The 20553-nt window shown below is 37.2% G+C and overlaps 1 protein-coding gene across 8 annotated transcripts in view; it reads right to left on the bottom strand.

Moving 5' to 3' along the window:
- The window catches only part of CDK8 (cyclin dependent kinase 8), a 151246-nt gene that overhangs the window by 79859 nt on the left and 50834 nt on the right, over positions 1 to 20553 (bottom strand). For 3 of the 8 annotated variants that reach the window (XM_063792002.1, XM_016925090.2, XM_063791999.1), the window contains exon 2: positions 485 to 537. The exons of the other annotated variants lie outside the window; for them this stretch is intronic. The gene's annotated coding sequence lies outside the window, so the exon portion shown is untranslated. The remainder of the gene's footprint in view (positions 1 to 484; positions 538 to 20553) is intronic. 8 annotated transcript variants of the gene reach the window in all.

The raw sequence follows: 20553 nt of genomic DNA, 5'->3' as shown, positions 1-20553 counted from the left end.
ATACTGCTTTTTTGATCATTCTGACAAATGAAATATACTAGGTAACTTTTTAGTTAATGATATAAGTTTATTCAAAAGATTATTAGAACTATTAATTCTAGATTCGTGGGAATTTCCTAGCAATTTGGGGGAAGTTCCTGTGCTTGGCACTGTTATAATCTCTGAGATATGGCACTGAACAAGACAGATTCAACAGGAATTACTTTCAAGTTTCCTGGCAGCTCCAGATGCCAAGCTCCAAGAAGTTGCAAGCCTTCTTGTAAACCTAGCAATGAATACCTCTCCTCTGCATTATCTCATGAAATTCAAGCCAGGTTTATACTTCAAATTCATCTTTACCTTGTTTGGAGAAACAGCAGAGCTTAAAAAAATATTTGTCTTGGAGGCTGAAAGAAACATTTGGTCTTTTCCTGTCTGTTTCAGTTATAAAATTACAGTACATTATCAGAACTAGAATGTGGAGGTTTTCCATTAAATTACTTACCAATCAGTCTTTCTTAAATTATCTTCCCAAAGTCATTTGCCTTAACAACAACTCTATTAAGAAAAAAAAAATTAAACTTATTGGATCTTCAAGAATCATATTTTGACATTGATCATTTATAATCATTCTTTTCTCCTTAACACTCATGCTAGAAGATATGGGCAACCCTAAAAACAGAAATTAACGTACATGAATACTTTTGCACTCAAATGGTTAGTATTTCCTGCTATTTCATAGATCTGCCTAATTTATTTCTACTTGGCCTGAAACATATTTTTCTTAAAAGTACTATTACACTCAGGCATGTGAATGCACCTGAACATTTCTGAAGTGTTCATGTTATACTCCAAGTGTTACTATAAATAAGTACTCAAGAGTGATGTGCTAATAAGACATCCTAAAAATGTCTTTGTCTCCTTAATCAACTTTCTAACATTTCTATCTTTTTAGTAATATAGCCACCAAATCAAAGTTACTTTCTACCCCGTCAACAATACTAACTGTAAATATTTTATGAATGCTAGTTGTTGAAAAAATAAGATGAGATCTAAAATCATTACAACTCTGCCTCTCACATGGAGAGTCTTTATTGCACCATTAGCAACACAATGTTTGAGGTTATAAACAAATGCCTGAGTTTATAAACAAAAATATCTGACCACAAACTTTTCTATTTAAAGAAATTAATATACCTTCTCACTCTTGCACTCTGTATCAATTATTTCTAGGATCCTTTAACACTAATATTTAACATTACTTAATGGTTCTCATTTAAATTGGTAAGGATATGGAGGAATGGTTACTATTCCACAGGCCTTGCTACTAAGAGTACAAACTGGTACAAACATGTTAGGGACCAGTCTGGCATAGTGATTAAGTACAGCATGTGTATTTCCTATGACAGCCAATGCCTCTGCTGATTATACACCACAGGAAAGGTTTCATATAGCTGCAAAAAGTACCATCTTTGCAGAGGCAAACACTGGAAATAGATAACCTGTGGTATATGCACTTAAAGACACATTTAAAGAGAATACATGGTCAAAAGTCACAAACTGAACGTGCATATACGTGAGTAGAAAAATTTTATTTAAAGGAATGAGATTTACACTACAGAATTCCTTATATAAAAACATAAAACCACACTCAAAACTATATTTTCATGGACACAAGCATGGAAATAAAGATATCTGGGTTGGAAAGTGGGCTGGAAGAACATACACTGAACAAATGAGAATGAGGGCCTAATATAATGGGAAAAGAGGACAGTGCTCTGGACTGAACTGTCTCCCCCCAAATTTCATATGATGAAGCACTAACCCACAATGTGATGGTATTTGGATATGGGCCTTGGGGAGGTAATTAGGTTTCGATGAGTTCATGAAGGTGGGGTCTTCAAGATGAGATTAGTGCCATTATAAGAAGAGAAACCAGAGAGCTTGCTTGTTCTCCCTCTCTCTCTCTCTCTCTCTCTCTCTCTCTCTCTCTCTCTCCAACATGTGAGGACACAGTGAGAAGACAGCCAGGAAAAAAGGAAGCCAGGAAGACAGCCCTCACCAGGAATCTTGATCTTGGATTTTACAACTTCCAGAACTGGGAGAAGTTAAATGTGTGCTGTTTAAGCCACCCACTCTATGTGGATGTAGCCCAAACAGACTAAGACAGAGATGAAGGAATGAAAAATGAAGAACAAAGTAGGACGTTGTACAGACTGACAATGACAATATGCCATGCATTGAGCAGTATTTTCAACTCAATTCTATGTACCTATTGCCCAAAAAACAAACAAGAATCAACCATCCAGTTAAATGGAACTACCGCTATCTAAATACAAAATTAGGGATTTCTAAAATTCTGTAGAAAAAAAATTATCGTGAGAGGAGAGCCAAATTTGGCAAATGCCAAAGATATATAAAATCGACAAAATTTCAGTTGAATTACATAGATATTTGACAGTGTTAAACACAATAAAATTAAAAAGACCTGATCAGACTTTCAGAAAAATCATGCAACAAGCAGTACACATTGGAAGGGATCAAGATTGGAGGGAAGAAGACTACTAAAGAAGTGACTGTCAATAACTCGAGTCAGATAAGTACCAAAACTATAAATTTTGCTATTTTCAATATACAATTTAGCACGAGTGTAAACAGGAAGTGATAAACTCACCTTGGCTGCCTAATAGTAGTCCCAGATACAGGTAGAGTGTTTCTCATGAATTAAAAACTGGCAAGAAGAAACCTGCCCCTTTTTCCCTGTCTCCTCCCACTCACCACCCCACCCCCAATTACACATAAGATAGAAGTGGATTAAGGTCTCACTGTAATTAGGTAAATATGTAACACCCTACCAAAAGTGAAATAACCACACAGAGTGAGAAAAGATCAGTATATGTCACAGTGGATGGGGGTGAATGAATGGGAGCATCAGCAGCCAGCGAATCTCACAAGGCAGGGTCATTTAGGGTCATCAAACTTAAGTCTTGTAGCAATGTTAATATTAACCTTTTCTATTTGAGAATTTCATACCATTCTTTAAAAAAATTACTCTAATAAATTTATAAGCCCTAAGTTCTCCTAATTCTTGAACCAAATTCAGTGTTATTTGAGGGGACGAAACCATGTCATTTCCCAATAGTTGGAAAAACATCATTGCCACTAACTTTCCAGAACACCAAAAGGCCCATTTCTCTGCAAGCAAATATTCAATCAGTGGGACTTCCTGGCAGGAAGACCAGGAATAGGATTTCTATATGATGATGATAACATTTATCCCAAATTTTCTGTATGTCAAGATACTAGGCATTTAAGATACATGTTGAAGTCAGCACCACATGCGCTCTGCAATTATTTATATAAAATATCTATTTTACATGTCTCTAAGTATGTATAATAGGGTATTCATATATGGTCTTTCTATACATATATGTATGCACATGTAAATATATAAAAATAAATAGCATAAATATGAACATATATAATATATACATTTACATATCTGCATATAGACAGATATAAAGCTACATAAAGATATACATGTATATATAGAAGAGAAAGAGAAAAGAGGAAGATGAGATAATTTCTTCTTATACTTAGCTCAGTGACTGCCCACAGTACTGTTTTTAACTTATAAGGCCATTAGAACAATTTTACAGGAGTTCCATAAAGAAAAAATATCATAGTTATATAGTTTACATAGCTTATTACACACATTGTCACTTTTTTTCCATTTTTTAATTGTAAAATATGATTAACATAAAATTCACCTTCTTAACCATTTTTAAGTGTACAGTTCAAAGGTATTAAATACCTTTATAATGTGTACAACCATCACCACCATCCATCTCCAGAACACTTTTCACCTTGTGTAAAGAAACCATAACCACTACACACTAACTCCCCCTTCCCCATGCCCCTAGCTCCTAGCAACTATCATTCCACTTTCTGTCTCTATGATCTTAATTACTCTAAGTACTTCATGTAAGTGGAAATATACAGTATTTTTCTTTTTGTGACTGGCTTATTTCACTTAAGCAAAATGTCCTGATTCATCCAGGTTGTATCTTATGTCAGAATTTCCTGCCTTTTTAAGGCTTACTAATGTTCCTTACACATTTGCTCATCTATTCATCCTTCAGTGGGCACTTAAGATGCTTCCCTGTTTTAGCTATTGTGAATAATACTACTATTATCATGCAGTATTTATATATTTGCATGATATATGCAAACAGGGATTTATATTCCTCTTTGAAGGCCTCCTTTGAATTCTTTTGGGTATATACCCAGAAGTGGAATTGCTGAATAATACAGTAATTGTATTTTTAAGACACTGCTATGCTGTTTTCCACAGTGGCTATATTATTTAACATCGCCACCAACAGTGCACAAGAGTTCCAATTTCTCCACATTCTTGCCAACAACTGTCATTTTGTTTTTGTTTTTTATAGTAGCCATTCTAATGAGTGTGAGGTGTACCTCACTGCAGTTTCGATTTGTATTTTCCTAATAGTGGTGTTGAGTACCTTTGTATGTACTTCTTAGCCATTTGTATATCTTCTTTGGAGGAATGTTTATTCAAGTCCTTTGCCAATTTTTGAATCAAGTTGTTTTTTAGTTGTTGAGTTCCAGGAGCTCTCTATTTATTCTGGTTATTAATCCCTTATCAGATATGTAATTTGGAAATATTTTCTCCCATTCTGTTAGTTGCCTTTTTACTGTGTTGATAGTGTCTTTTGATCCAAGAAAACTTAAAATTTTCATGAAATTCAATTTGTCTATGTTTTTCTTTTATTGCCTGTGCCATATCCAAGAAATCAAAACTTTTGCCCTATGTTATCTTCTAAGAGTTTCATTGTTTTTTTGTTTCTTTTTTTTTAATTTTTAAGAGATGGGGTCTTGCTTTGTTGCCCAGGCTAGAAGGCAATGGCACAATCATAGCTCACTGCTGCACTGAATTCCTGTGCTCAAGCAATCCTCCCGACCCAGCCTCCTGAGTAGCTGGAACTACAGGTGTGTACTACCACACACAGCCTTTTTTTTTCCTTTTTTAAATTTTTTTGTAGAGACAAGGTCTCGCCATTTTGCCCAGGCTGGTCTCAAACACCTGGGCTCAAGCGATCTTCCCTCCTCAGCCTCCCAAAGTGCTGGGATTACAAGCATGAGCCACTATATCTGGCTAGAGTTTTATTGTCTTAGGTTTCACATCTACATCTTTAATCCATTTTAAGGTAATTTTTGTATATGGTGTTAGGCAGGGTCCAACTTCATTCTTTTGAATGTCGATATACAGTTTTATCAGTACCGTTTGTTGAAAGGGCTGTCCTTTCCCCATTAAATGGCCTTAGCATCCTTATAAAAAAATCATTTGACCATATATGCAAGAGTTCATTTCTAGGCTCTCTATTCTACTCCATTGGTCCACATTTCTGACTTTATGCCAGTACCGTATTATTTTGATTACTGTAGCTTTGTAATAAATTTTGAAATTGGGAAGTGTGAGTCCTACAGTTTTGTTCTCCTTTTTCAAGACTGTTGTGAATATGTGGAGTCCCCAGACATTCTATATTAATTTCAGGATGGGTTTTTTCTTTTTATGCAAAAAAAAAAAAAGCCATTTGGATTTTGATAGTTGTTGCACTAAATCTGTAATCAATTTGGGTCCTGTTGACATTTTAACCAAATTAAATCTTCCAATTCATGAACACAGGATATGTTTCCATCGATTTATGTCTTCAGTTTCTTTCAGCAATGTGTTACAGCTTTCACTGAACAAGACTTTTACCTCTTGGTTAAGTGGAGTTTCACTTTTGTTGCCCAGGGTGGAGTGCAATGGCATGATCTTGGCTCACTGCAACCTCTGCCTCCCGAGTTCAAGCAATTCTCCTGCCTCAGCCTCCTGAGTAGCTGGAATTACAGGCACCCGCCACCACGCCCAGCTGATTTTTTGTATTTTTAGTAGAGACAGGGTTTCACTATGTTGGCCAGGCTGGTCTCGAATTCCAGATCTCAGGTGATCCACCCACCTCGGCCTTCCAAAGTGCTGGGATTACAGGCATAAGCCACCACACCCAGCCTGTTTTATTCTTTTTGATGCTATTATAAATAGAATTTCTTCATAATCTTTTCACACTGTTTTCTATTAGTGTACGGAAATGCAACTGATTTTTGTATACTCACTTTTATCCTGCTACTTTGCTCAATTCATTTATTACTTGTTTGTGTGTGTGTAATCTTTAAGGTTTTCTATATATAAGATTATATAATCTGCCTTTTAAATATTTTACTTGCTTAATTGCTCCGACTAGACCTTCCAGTACTATAATGCACAGAAGTGGTAAAAGCTGGCATCCTTGCCTTGTTCCTGGTACTAGAGGAAAAGTGCTCAGTCTTTCACCATTGAGTATAATGTTCACTGTGAGTTTTTCAGGTATAGTTCATATCATATTGAGGTAGTTTCCTTTCATTTATAATTTGTTTCCATTTTTGTTTTTATGATGAAAGGGTGATCAATTTTGTCAGGATTTTTTCTGCGTCAATTGAGATGAACATGTATTTTTCTCTTCATTCTGTTAATGTGGTATATTACAACAATTTATTTTCACATGTTGAACCACGCTTGCATTTCAGGAATAAAAGGTAATAATAAACATGGTAAATAAATAAAATAACTTGGTCATAGAATATAATCCCATTAACACGCTGTTGAATTTGGGGTGCTAGTATTTTCTGGATAATTTTTGCACAATGATCACAAGAGATATTGGTCTGTAGTTTTTCTTATAGTGTTTGTCTGGCTTTGGTACCGGGGTAATGCTGGCCTCATACAGAATGAGTTAGGAAGTGTTTCCTCCACTTCAATTTTTTTGAAAAGTTTTAGAGGGAGTGGTATCAGTTCTTAAATTGTTTGGTAGAATTAACCAGCAAAGCCATCAGGTCCTGGTCTTTTTTTTTTAAATCAAGAGCTTTTTGATTACTGATTCACTCTCCTTAGTTGTATGTCTAGTCAGATTTTCTATTTCTTCATGATTTAATCTTTGTAGGTTTTGTTTGTAGGAATTGGTCCAGTTCATCTAGGTTATCTGATTTATTGGCATACAACTATGTTCATAGTACTCTTATAAATAAAAGTACTACTTTTTGTTTCTGTAGAATCGGTAGTAATATCCCTACTTTCTTTTCTAATTTTATCAACTTAAGTCTGCTCTTTTTTTTTTTCTTAGTCCACCTAGCTAAAGGTTTGCCAACTTTGTTGATCTTTTCAAAGAACCAAACTCTTGGGTTTATTATTTTCGCTATATATTTTCTTCTCTATTTTGTGTATCTCTGCCCCCTACTCTTTTATTTCCTTCCTTTTGCCAGCTTTGGGTTTAGTTTGTTCTTCTTTTTCTAGCTCCTTAGGTTGCTGGTTTAAGATCTTTCTTGTTTTTTAAGGTAGGCGTTTATAGCTATAAACTTCCCCCTTACTACTGCTTTTGCTGTGTCCCATAAGTTTTGGTATGTTATGTTTTCATTTTCATTTGTCTCTAGGTATTTTCTAATTTATTTTGTAATTTCTTCTTTGAACCAACAGAAGTTTAAAGAGTGTGTTGTTTAATTTCCACAATTTTGTGAATTGTCCAGTTTTACTTCTGTCTCTCATTTCTAACTTTAGCCCATTGTGGCTGGAGAATACACTTTGTATGATATCTATCTTTAAAAAACTATTGAGACTCAATCTGTGGTCTAACATATTGCCTATCCTGGAAAATGTCCCATGTGTACTTGAGAAGAATGTGTACACTTTTGTTGGGTAGAATATTCTTAAATATATCTGTTAGATCTAGTTAGTTTATTAAGTCCTCTGTTTCCTTACTTATCTTCTATCCATCATTGAGAGGCGGTATAAGTCTCCAACTTCATTATCACAGAACTGTCTATCTCTCCCTATCAGTTTTTTCCTTTCATGCATTTTGATGGTCTGTCATTAGGTACATAAATGCTTATCATTGTTTTATCTTCTTGCTGTTGTGAATTCTGTACTAATATATAATCTCCTTCTTTGTCTCTTGATTTAATTTGGGAAGATTTCAGGCATCAGTTCTTCAAATATGCTCTCTCTCCGCTTCTTCTCTGGAACTCCCACAATGCGTATGTTGGTCCTCTTGATGGAGTCACACAGGTCGCTTAAACCTTGTTCACTTTTCTTCAACCCTTTCTCTTTCTGTTCCTCATACTTGATACCATTTCCATTGTCCTTTAGGTTTTTAGGTTTTCTATCTCTTAATTGACATTTCCATTTTGTTTCTAGATCTTTTTTGTTGTTTTTGGTTTGTTTTTACTTTCTCCACATCTTCCTTTAATTTTTTAAGCATGTTTAAGATAGCTGTTGTTTAAAAGTCTTTATCTAGTTGACCTGCCATCAGGTCTTTTTCAAGGAATATGTGTTAATTTATTTATTTTTTGAATGGGCCACATTTTCCTGTTTCTTTGTATGTCTTGTGATTTTTGTTGAAAACTGGACATTTGGATCTAATAATGTAGTAACTCTAGAAATCAGATTCTTCTTCTTCCCTGGTGTTTGCTACTTTTTGTTATTGCGTGTCTGTGTGTAGGTTTTTGCTAGAGACTGTCTTTGTACCAAGGATGAGCCTGAGGTGTAAACTTAGTCTTCTCAGGTTTTTTCTGAGCCTTTACCTTTCCCTGGGCATGAGCAGTCACTTTCTAATACTTCCCATATATGCAGCTGTTTTTGAATATCCTAGACTTGAATGCCCTTTTCTAAAAAGGGATAGAGGTGGCAGCTTTTAAAATCTGCCAGAAGTGACTCTAGATGGAGGGAAAGTGGTTTGCAACAATGGGAGGAGGAAAAATGATAACTACCCATCTCCTTGCCTATATCTCTCTTTTTACTGTTGTTGTTGTTGCGACAGGGTCTCACTCTGTCACTCAGACTGGAGTGCAGTGGTGCAATCATGGCTCACTGCAGCCTTGACCTCCTGGGCTCAGGTGATCCTCCCACCTCAGTCTCCCAAGTAGCTGGGACTACAGGTATGTGCAACCATGCCCAGCTAAGTTTCTACATTTTCTGTAGAGACAGGCTTTTGCCATGTTGCCCAGGCTGGTCTAGAACTCCTGGACTCAACTGACTCTCTAGCCCTGGCCTCCCAAAGTGCTGGGATTGCAGGCATGATCCAACATGCCTGGCTGCCTATACCTCTTTGATCAGAAGTAACAATCAGTGATCAGAGCACAGATTCCCAATATCTGGAGGAACTAATGTGCTAAGAGTGAAATTGACTGAAACTAACTGCAACTTACTTCCAAATCTTCCCCTGGAACTTACAAGCCTTCAACAGACTCCAGGGTTCCAAAATATATGTTACACAGGACAGATTCCGCCAGTGCAACTGGTTTCATAGAAAGAGACAAGTTCCTGGTGCTTCCTACTCTGCCATCTTCCCAGAATCCTGATTGTCCTTTAAATGGCAATTTTTTAGTAATAATGACCTCACAACAATGTATTATTACTCCCATCTTATATGAGAAAACAGAGACTTGAAGAATTCAAAGTAACATGGCTAGAAAGCAAGCCTCAACTTCAAACCCAGGCAGTCAGATTCCAGAAAACATCCTCAACCACAATGCTAAATTGGTTCCACAGAGAGGAAAGAAATGTGACTATCAACTCTTTTACAAATTGCTATCATTTACAATTGTCTTAGGTAGCTTCATTATAGCCATAAATGGATAAAGTAATGAAGGAACATCCCCTCCCCTAGCTACATGAGCTAATAGACTATTTTTGCTTATCATTAATACATGTGTATACACACATACACAACACACTCACACACACACTGATTGATCCTCCTCCCTGCTCTTGTCAGTGCTCATCTAACTGATCTGGCAATGAACAGAGACATAAGCTGTCAGAAGCCTTTCACTTAAAGCTGTTGTTATATATTCTATGAACAACACAAAGGATGACAGACCTTACAAAAGACTACCTAAAGTTTCAAGTTTTATTTGTATCAGTCACATATCTATGATCTTTATATAAAACTAAAAAATTAGAGGTGAAAAATTTGAATTGTGTATAGAAACTATGATTTAACAAATTATACACTTTGAGTGCTTTCAAGCCAAAAGAAAAAGCACAACAGACTATAGAAAAGCAGAGAAATATCAGTGATTATCAGAATTAGACTAATCCCAGAATGTAAAGGTAGTGGGAAAAATTAATTTCCAACTAGCTCATAAAAACAAGGATAAATCAATTTAGATTCTCTACTGAAAAAAAAGACATTAATATCTCCTACATGTTTGATGAGCTTTGCTAGCAATATTAAATTGATTTTTTATACCTTTAAAGAACTAAATACTTCTAAATGACAAATATTGTATAAAAGACCATACAGAAATAATCTGTATCATATATTACTAATACAATATTTGTAATTAAGCACCTATAAAATTTGTCCTGTATAAACATCTGGAGAAAAGATCAATTGCCAGAAGACAGTTATCCGAATAAAATGAGTATATTTTTAAGACTACAAAGCAGGTAAAGCATGGACTACTACAATGCCAAATTTTCCCATATTACACGCCTCTGGACTTGCAAGTCTAGCATGGTGACTCCATGGATAACTTTTGTCTTCATTCCTGTTATTACAATCTCAAGATGAAAACATACATATACACCTAATTCTAAGAATGAAAACACCTGCATGAATGTCAACTCTGCAATTACATATCTGTTTGAATTTAAGTGATTTAGATATGAAACAGACCTATAAAGAACTACAAACATCAAAACTATTTCATCCCAGTAACCTAATTTTCCAAAATGTATTAGCCATAGCTACAGTTAACTTGTATTTTAATGTTTGATTTCTTTCTTTAAATTGAGCTAAAAGCAAAGAATTTAGATTGATGATGTTAACAGAAACTTAGAAATGTTCTTAGTAACTGTTATTTCTCAGAAGAGACCTATTCTGAAAGTTATATGTAGGACAATTTAGACAAAATTATTTCGTCAGACTTATCACCAAAATAAAATCTGGGAAAAGAAAAAAAATTAAATAAAGTCAAAAATATCTTGTGAATAAGAGGTTAAAATGATGGCCATCCACGGCATGATAGAAAATTAACACCTGCAACAGCTCTCAGAGATCTTTTCCTCAGTCTTAAAACTCTGGATTAGCAAAGCGGTTGGAGTGAAAGTAACAGAAGAGTCCAGAGGGATCTGCTTCCATGCTTAGAAATTCTAAACCTTTCTCCTATCCCCTCAATCCAGTCACCTGGTTGTTAGACCCTCAAAACTTGCCAAACTCTGTGGTTCACCATTTACCCAACCTGGACATCATTTTCTTTTTCTCCTTTATTCCATCTATCTATTCAGTTCTATCAAATCCCTGTTCTCCGACCTGTTGTCACCTCTTGTCCACACCACCTCCTTTCTGAGTTAAAGGAGTAGATATTTAACAGGCCTCCTTATCCCCAATTCCACCTTACTTCAATTCACTCACAACAATTACATCAAGTCACTCGCCTCAAATCAACAGCTTCATGACATCACTCAATCTCTCTGAAGTTCATTTACTCATCTGAAAAGTGATACTATTCACATACACTTTGGAGATTAAATATGGTAACACATGTAAATCTCCCAAGCATAGCTGGCTACATACCAAATTCCCTGAAATGTGTAAAGGAGAATGGATTTTAGTCCCGTATCCCAATTAAACTACTAGACACTATTTACTGTCCCACCTGCACCTCAAACTTATGTCTAAAACCCAAACACGTCTTCCCTACTTCTCTATTTATGTTAATGATAGCCCCTATTTCACATTCAACTCGACATGAAAGTTAAGAAACTTTTTATCCATTTCTTAAGAATTGGTCTGAGTCAAAAAATTATCAATTCTTCATCTCTTTTCCATCTCGTTTTTGCCACCCTTCTTGAGATTATCACGTGTAGTAGGCCTCTTTTTCATTCTTAGTACTTAGCACATAGTACTAAGTACATATACACATCTATAATGTGCTAAGTACTATGACTAGTGATGGAGATATGAAGAAAAAACTCTACCAAGCCCTTGCCTTTAAGGCAGTCACAATCTAAGTGAAGAGAATGAAATAAAAATAATAGAAGGTACAAACATGTTCCAGGTGAAACAATAACCAATCTGACCTGGGAGTTAACTGGATGGAAGGTGAAAATAATGTGTCAAAAACAGCCAAGTAATTGACTTCAGGAGAAAATGAGCTTGATATAACAGCATTTACATAGAAATATCCAGTGAAGAAGTAGAGAAATGAAGACTAGAGACCAAGATGCAAATTGCAGACACAGGAATCCACTGTACATGAGTGACATCTGAAGCTATTAAACAAGGGAAATTTCTAAGGAAATTTATTAAATGTACACAGTGCTGAGTATCAATACAGTACTATGCTCACATTCCGGAAACACAAAGAATCAAAACGAGATGGGCACAGAAGCAAGAGGGCACACAAGGAGGAGCAGACCTTAGAAAGGAGACATCCCTCTGTGCCCGGAATTGGTTCCTTCTGGTGGGTTCTTGGTCTCGCTGACTTCAAGAATGAAGCCGCGGACCCTAGAGGTGAGTGTTACAGTTCTTAAAGATGGTGTGTCTGGAGTTTGTTCCTTCAGATGTTCAGATGTGTCTGGAGTTTCTTCCTTCCCGAGGGTTCGTGGTCTTGCTGACTTCAGGAGTGAAGCCGCAGACCTTCGCAGTGAGTGTTACAGCTCTTAAAGGTGGTGCATCCGGAGTTGTTTGTTCCTCCTGGTGGGTTCATGGTCTCGCTGACTTCAGGAATGAAGCCGCAGACCCTCATAGTGAGTGTTACAGCTCATAAAGGTAGTACAGACCCAAAGAGTGAGCAGCAGCAAGATTTATCGTGAAGAACAAAAGAACAAAGCTTCCACAGTGTGGAAGGGGACTCAAGTGGGTTGCCACTGCTGGCTGAAGTGGCCAGCTTTTATTAACTTATTTGTCCCCACCCACATCCTGCTGATTGGTCCATTTTACAGGGTGCTGATTGGTGCGTTTACAATCCTTTAGCTAGACACGGAGCGCTGATTGGTGCGTTTTCACAGAGTGCTGATTGGTGCATTTACAATCCCGTAGCTAGACACAAGAGTGCTGATTGGTGCATTTACAATCCTTTAGCTAGACAGAAAAGTTCTCCAAGTCCCCACTCGACCCAGGAAGTCCAGCTGGCTTCACCTCTCACCTTCACAAGGCAGTGACAAGTATTTGCTGTTACAGAGCTTAGCATCAGATGCTACTGGTTTACCACCCAATGTCTATTCTTCCTGATTCTTTATAGAATGCTGATTTTGTCCAGGTTTATCTACTTTTACCTAATGTAACTATGTGCGACAAAAGACAATGGGTCAGACTGATCCAAAGATAATCTTACTTCTTTTGCCTGTGATTGGTTCAGAAATAGGCTATGAACCAATTCTGGCCAATGATAATGAGATAAAGACTACTGGGGAAGCTTTTATTACCATAAAAGAGAATGAGAGGGAGAGCAGGAGGGTGAGGAAGAGAGGGAGATGAAGCGGGAGGCTTACTTCCTCAGGAATCACATGGCCCTGCTGCCTGTGGTAACTATTTTGTATCCATGAGAAAGACTTGTTCTCTGGATTAAGTTCATGCTAAGGATAACAAATACGGAGAGGAAAATAATCTGGAATACTAGTGACATCAATGAGGTACTGTGGCTAGAGTAATGTAACTAGAAGTTGCCTGAAATCATGACTTAATGGTTTTGTGAGATATAGAATCTCCTTACGGTTTAAATCACTCTGAGTCAGAATTTCCTATTATTTGCAGCCAAATGCATTCTAACAGACAAACAAGAACTTAATAAATATTTTTTATTTATTTGGGGAAGAGAAGGAAGAAAAAAAAGAGAAAGAAGTAGGGGAAGAGTAAGTGGAGAAGAACAAAAATATACGGTAAAGGAAAGAAAATGTGAGATCTTTTACAAGGTATGTTACAAAGAATTAAGGTGAAAGAAAGCAGGATGAGAAAAATCACTGCTAGGTGGCCCCATTTTTTTTTTTTCAGTAAAATATACAGTGAGTCCATTTATTCAAACATGTTTAATGCACAGCTACCATTTTCAAGATTTTGTTATAGACGTTAAATATCCGCAGTCTATAAGACACCAGCTTCCTAAGGCAAAAAAAAAAAAAAAGAGATTGGTGCTTGCTTAAGTGGAACTGAAAATCAAGCTGAAGCATAGTGAACAGGAAAAAATGATGAGAAGTGATGCTGTGGGTGGGTAGGGAGGAGGGCAAAGCACAAGTCACCCAGGATTTACGGGCATGTCAAAGATTTTTGAGTAATCATAAAATGCAATGCAAAGCCAATGGAGAGATTTGAACAAAGTAACTTTGAGAAGACCACAACCAGCTGCTATGTGAAGAAAAAATTGAAACTGAGGGAAATACAATGTAGAGCAGAGGTCCACAACCCCCAGGGCCTCAGACCAATAAGGGTCCATGGCCTGTTAGGAACTGGGCTGCACAGCATGAGGTGAGCAGCAGGCAAGAGAGGCTTCATCTGTATTTATAGCCACTCCCTATAGCTCATGTTACCACCTAAGCTCTGCCTCCTGTCATATCAGCAGCGACATTAGATTCTCATAGGAGAACGGACCCTATTGTGAACTGTATGCGAGGGATCTAGGTTGCACACTCCTTATGAAACTCTAATGCCTAATGATCTGTCACCGTCCCCCATCACTCCCAGATGGAACCATCTAGTTGCAGGAAAACAAGCTCAGGGCTAAGTCCACAATAAATGTAATGCACTAGAATCATCCAAAACCACCCCTCGCCCCCATCGGTCCATGGAAAAATTGTTTTCCACAAAACCAGTCCCTGGTGCCAAAATGGTTGGGGACCACAGACATAGAGGGAACAAGTTAAAAACTTAACGGCTCACCAACACTGTACAATTTCATTCACATGAGGTACTTAGAGTAGTCAAATGCACACACAGAGAGCAGATGGTGGTGGCCAGAGGCCAAGGAGAGAAGAGAAAGGTGAGTTAGTAGTTACTGGGTAGATAGTTTCAGTTTTGCAGGATGAAGAAAGCTGGAGATAGATGGTGGTGATAGCTGCACAATGATGTGAATGTACTTAATACCTCTAAGCTATATATTAAAAAAGATGGTAAGGCTGGGCACAGTGGCTCATGCCTGTAATTCTAGCACTTTCGGAGGCCGAGGCAGGTGGATCACCTGAGGTCAGAAGTTCGAGACCAGCCTGGCCAACATGGTGAAACCCCATCTCTACTAAAAATACAAAAAATTAGCCAGACATGGTGGCGTGTGCCTGTAATCCCAGTTACCTGGGAGGCTGAGGGTACAGTGAGCCAAGATCACACCACTGCACTCCAGCCTGGGCGACAGAGCGAGACTCTGTCTCAAAAATCAATAAATAAAATAAAAAATAAAAAGATGGTAAGATGGTAAATTTTACATTATGGTCTTGAACACAGAACAGATATGTGGGCTGGGATGTAAATGTGACAGTACTCAGCACATTAAGGGTATCTCGAGCCTAGAATTGGAGGAAAACACCTAGGGAGAGAATGTAGGGAGAGAAAAAGAGGGTCTGGAATCCAGGCATATTGTGATCCAGCTATGAGGAACTTTGTGGTAGAAGAAGGAATTCTCATAGAAGAATGAGAAGAAAAAGCCATACATATGAAATGAAAATCACTAAAGTATAATAATTCAAAAGCTAAAAGAAGAAAATATTTCAGGAGAAAATTGGTAAAATATAAAATGATGGCCAGGTGTGATGGCTCATGCCTGTAATCCCAGCACTTTGGGAGGCCAAGGCAGGTGGATCACAAGGTCAGGAGATCGAGACCATCCTAGCTAACACGGTGAAACCCCGTCTCTACTAAAAACATAAAAAATTAGCTGGGCATGGTGGCAGGCGCCTATAGTCCCAGCTACTCGGGAGGCTGAGGCAGGAGAATGGCGTGAACCTGGGAGGCGGAGCTTGCAGTGAGCTGAGATCACACCACTGCACTCCAGCCTGGGTGAAAGAGCAAGACTCCGTCTCAAAAAAAAAAAAAAAAAACTATATACATACATATATAGATATAATGATGATGATAATGACAGGAGGTGTTTACTAAATACTATGTTCCTAGCACTGTCGTAAGTACAGGAAAATGCTGATTCATTTATTTCTCATAACAATCCTATAAGAAAGCTTCTTTATTTGTCCCCACTTTATAGTTGAACAAGTTAAGGTCTAGAGAAGGTAAGTAACTTGTTCAAAGTCACACAGCTAGCAAACCAGGCAGCTTCCAGAACCTGAATTTGTAGCCATTATGTGATACTGTCTCTGTAAGTGTTCAATGGGTTTAAGGTGACATTAGCAAGTACAGTTAAGTGGAATAAGGGAGGCAGAAGCCAAATTGGAGTGGGCTGAAGAGGAAATGGAAAGTGAGGAACTAGAAGCAGTATGAACAAACAACTCTTCTAAAAGATACGCCTGTAAGAAAAGGTGAAAGCGTGGTGACTTGAAGAAGATTCAGTGCCCAGAAAAACTTCAGTTGTTAAACTTGTTACTAGAGGTAGAATAGCAAACTCAAATATCTACCAAGATCAGGAAGGTAATTTATGTAATACTAACAGGGACCAAAACTTATGTACATTTATAATATGCCAGTTACTTTTGAAGGCATATCTTATCTATTAACATATGTAATGCTGGTAACAGCCAAGTGGCCCACTTTGCAGATGAGAAAACTGATGTAAAGAGGGGTCTGGTATTTGGCCAAGGTCACAGAGCTAGCTGGGATTTAAACCTGTCCCGAGTTCCCTCTATTAGAGAAAGGGTCAAAGATGCACATGTGGTAAGAGGACTTTGGTGTCTACCTATACCTCCAACTATGGTTGGTACTGTCCAACACAGCATTCTGAGAGATGGAAATGTCCTATGCCTGCTCTGTCCAATACAGTAGTCACCAGCCTCATGGCAGTATGAAGCACCGGATATAAGGCTTGTGTGACTGAGGGACTGAACTTTACATCTTATTTCATTTTATTTAAACAGACACATGTAGTTAGTGGCTATTGCACTGCACAGCACAATTCTAGAAAATTGTTTACGAATGTACCAACTGTTTAAGGATAAGCCAGAAATAAAGATTTTAATGGGAAATCTAATTTTAAAATACTGGTTTCTTTAAAAACAACAACAACTGTGTATCTGCTTATCAAACAATCCAAACATCCATCAAAAGGAAAATAAGCTTACAAGTTACAATGGAATTGATAGCAATAAAATGAGTAAGGTACAGCTACATGTATCAACATGTATTTAACAAAAAACAATGCTGTTAGTTAGCAAGTGCTAACACTTTTTTTTAAGTTGCAGAATAAGCATTATTAGGTACCATTCTTATGAAGTTTAAACATGCACAGCAATGCATGTCTTTTAGGGATACATACATCTATACATGGTATAGAAGTATAAAGGCATTCATACAAAATATAACACAAGCATGTTGGTTATTTCTAGGGTGAGAGATCTACACTGATCAGGGAAGGTGTATTAGTTTTCTACTGCTGCTATAACAAATGACCACAAACTTGTCTTAAAGAAACACAGATTTATATTCTTACAGATTTATGGGTAGGAAGTGCAGCATAGGTCTCACTGAGCTAAAATCATGGTACCAGCAGGACTGCATTCTTCTCTGGAGTCCCTAGGGGATAATCAATTGTCCTGCCTTTTCCAACTTTAAGGGTGGCCACCACACTTCTTTTGCTCATGAACCTCTTCCTCCATCTTCAAAGCAAGAAACAGTGGGTCAAGTTCTCACATAATATCACACTGACCTTGCTTCTGTTGTCATACCTCCTTCTCTGACTTTTCTATCTCCCTCTTCTACTTTTAGGCACCCTGGTGATTATGTAGAGCCAATCTACATAATCCAGAATAATCTTCCTCTTCTGAAACCAGCTGATTAGAAACCATAATTCCATCTGGAACTTTAATATCCCCTTGCCACATTCAAAAACTTCAGGGATTAGAACATGGTTGGGGGTGGTGGGGTGTCTTATCTCCTGTACCACAGAAATGTATTTAAGGAGCTATAACTTTTCTAATGTTTTATTCTTCAAGTAGAGGATAAAGGTGCTCATTATGTTCTTAGTATGTCTTTGTATATGCCCCAAATGTTTAAAAGCTTTTAATATGAGTTTCTCTCCTAAGACAACTTTTCAAAACTTTCATAGAGTCCTAAAATTTCAGCAAGATCACTCAAGAATAATAAGTGAGGCTGGGCATTGTGGCTCAGCCTGTAATCCCAGCACTTTGGGAGGCCGAGGCAGGCAGATCACTTGAGGTCAGAAGTTCAAGACCAGCCTGGCCAACATGGTGAAACCCTGTCTCTACTAAAAATACAAAAATTAGCCAGGTGTGGTGGTGGGTGCCTGTAGTCCCAGCTACTCGGGAAGCTGAGGCAGGAGAATCGCTTGAACCCAGGAGGCGGAGGCTACAGTAAGCTGAGATAATGCCACTGCACTCCAGCCTGGGCGACAGAATGAGACTCCATCTCAAGGGAAAAAAAAAAAAAAAAAAGAGCAATAAGGGGCAAAGGGAGGGAAGTAGGGAAGAATCAAGGCCTTGGTCTTGCTTCAATCTGAACAGATTCTCTTTTCATTGCCTTTTACAAAACATTTCTTTTAAAAAGAAAGAAAAAGGATTCATATTATTTTAAATAAATGAAAAAGTAGAATATCACTAGCATTAGACTATAAGCAAAACTATAATTAAATAAAATTAATCTATATGCTACAAGAAGTAAATAACAAGCTAACTCAAAATTTAATGATAGTCAAAGAAATATGTTCATTCCCACAAAAGAGACTATTAAGAAGCTGAATGATGCTTCTGATAGCCTTGTAGGGCTCAGGAGATAAAAATTTACAGTCCAAAAACCACTAATGCCAGGGAAGATACAGGAAAGGATGCAAGGAAATGCCCATGGACTTTTGGTTGAGACCCTGAAGAGCAGTCCTCTAACAGTAATATGAACAAGAAGTATACTGACTCTGGTAGGGACTGCAGTTCAGCTTCAAATATCAAAGACTGAAAATAGACTAATGTAGTCCTAGACTGCTAACTCTTTCAGGCACCAAATAAAAGTGCTCATTGCTAGAAGATACTATCTCCTAAGTATCAAGTAATTTTTCAAGAAAAATTCCAAATACAGTATTAAAAAAAATAACCAGGCACATGAAGAGAGAAGACAACTAGCAAAACCCACAAGCAATAAAGAGACTCGTAAGGGCTCCAAATAGAGGAGCAGTCTTTATTGCACATTATATATTTATTGCACAATATTCAATGTGATAAAGACTGAGAATTCTAACAGAGTACCTCAAGATAGAACACAGATTTTTGAGGAGAAAAAAAATTTTTAAACTGTAAAATATAGCAACTGTATTTAATAACACAACTGACAGGTTTAAAAGCAAATGCTGTACAGCAGAAGAAATGATTAATCAACTGGAAGAGATACTAGAGGAAAATATTAAAAATATTGGAATGACAAAATGATGAAAACCATGAAGCAGAGGATAAGAAACAATAAACAATACAAATAAGAAGGGCTAATATACATTTTGAATCCCAAAAAGAGAGAGGGACAAGAAAGAGAAAGGGGGTATAAGCAATATTTAAAGAGACAGTGACTAAGAATTTTCTAAAACTAATGACGTCGAATTATAGATTCAGAAGCATTATGAATGACAGCAGCATAAGAAAACCACACTTAAGTACTTCTTAGAAAAATTATTTTAAAAAACAAAGAGAAAATGTTAAAAGCAGCCCGGAGAAAAAGTACATCACCTGAAAAGAAACAGTTTCAACTGATAGACAGTTGATTTATTAATAAAAACAACAGAAATCAGAAGGATAAGAATATCTTTAAAATTCTGAAAGAAAACAATTGCCAACCTAGAATTCTATACCAAGAGAAATATCCCTCAAGATTAAAGGTGAAATAAAGACATTTTCAGACAAACTAAAATAGAATTTGTTGACAGTACCACACTAAACAAAACACTAAAGGGTGTTCTTCAGTCAGAAAAAATAATTCCAAAAAGGAAGCATGATAATGCAGGAAGAAATAAACTGTAAAAGTGAAAGTAATTCTAAATGAAAACTGACTGTATACAACAATGATAATATCTTGTAAGCTACAGGCATACAGAATTAAAATATAATCGTCAGGCCAAGCACAGTGGCTCACACCTGTAATCCTAGCAGTCTGGGAGGCTGAGGCAGGGGGATCATTGAGGCCAGAAGTTCAAGATTGGCCTGGGCTACATAGTGAGACCCTCATCTCTATAAAATAATAATTTAAAATTTTAAAATTAAAAAAAATTTTAAATTAGCTGGGTATGGTAGTGTGCACCTGTAGTCCCAGCTACTTGGGAGGCTGAGGCAGGAGAACCCCTTGAGCCCAGGATTTCGAGTTTACAGTGAACTCTGATCACACCACTGCA

This window comes from Pan troglodytes, chromosome 14 (genome assembly GCF_028858775.2).
Source record: "Pan troglodytes isolate AG18354 chromosome 14, NHGRI_mPanTro3-v2.0_pri, whole genome shotgun sequence".
NCBI classification, from domain to species: domain Eukaryota; kingdom Metazoa; phylum Chordata; class Mammalia; order Primates; family Hominidae; genus Pan; species Pan troglodytes.
This window is presented reverse-complemented; position numbering and strand designations above follow the sequence as displayed.